Consider the following 464-nt stretch of genomic DNA (forward strand, 5'->3'; position numbering starts at 1 on the left):
CCATGGCCCATCAACAATGCTGTTACGCATTCGGTCATGTCCGTTGAGTGGGTTTGCACGATCGTCACGGGTTCAAAACTGCAGGGGGAGCCGACTTCCTTTCTTCGAGCCAACGACAAAGTGTCAGGTGAAACTCTGTGTTTGTGTCATTGCTTGGTTTTCCACAAGGCGAAAGAAGGTTGCACCGTACCCGGCGGCACTGCAATGCCGGGACGATGCGTGGAGCGAACGGAGCAAGCCCCTTTTTCAGCTCCCAGCTCTAAAAATCACTTTAATATGTTTGTCCTCGTATAGAGGACATATCAGATATTAAACTGATAAGAACAGATACTACACTTGATCTTAGCCAAAAGGCCGAGAAGCGATGAGCTCCCGGTGTCTGATGTCCAAGTCACACTCTTGGCACAAATCTCACTAGTCGCGGTTTCCTGTTTCTCACACGAGCCTGACAAAAGCTGCTTTTT

At 49.1% G+C, this 464-nt stretch overlaps 1 non-coding gene across 1 annotated transcript; it reads right to left on the bottom strand.

Annotated features, from left to right (window-relative positions):
- Positions 1-174: 174 nt before the first annotated feature.
- Positions 175-366, bottom strand: LOC111661683 (U2 spliceosomal RNA). Its single transcript, XR_002761242.1, has one exon. It is a non-coding gene; the product is annotated as a U2 spliceosomal RNA (small nuclear RNA).
- Between the last annotated feature and the right edge of the window lie 98 nt (positions 367-464).

This window comes from Seriola lalandi, unplaced genomic scaffold (genome assembly GCF_002814215.2).
Source record: "Seriola lalandi dorsalis isolate HSWRI2012SDOR001 ecotype SW California unplaced genomic scaffold, Sedor1 jcf7180001998428, whole genome shotgun sequence".
Classification (NCBI taxonomy): domain Eukaryota; kingdom Metazoa; phylum Chordata; class Actinopteri; order Carangiformes; family Carangidae; genus Seriola; species Seriola lalandi.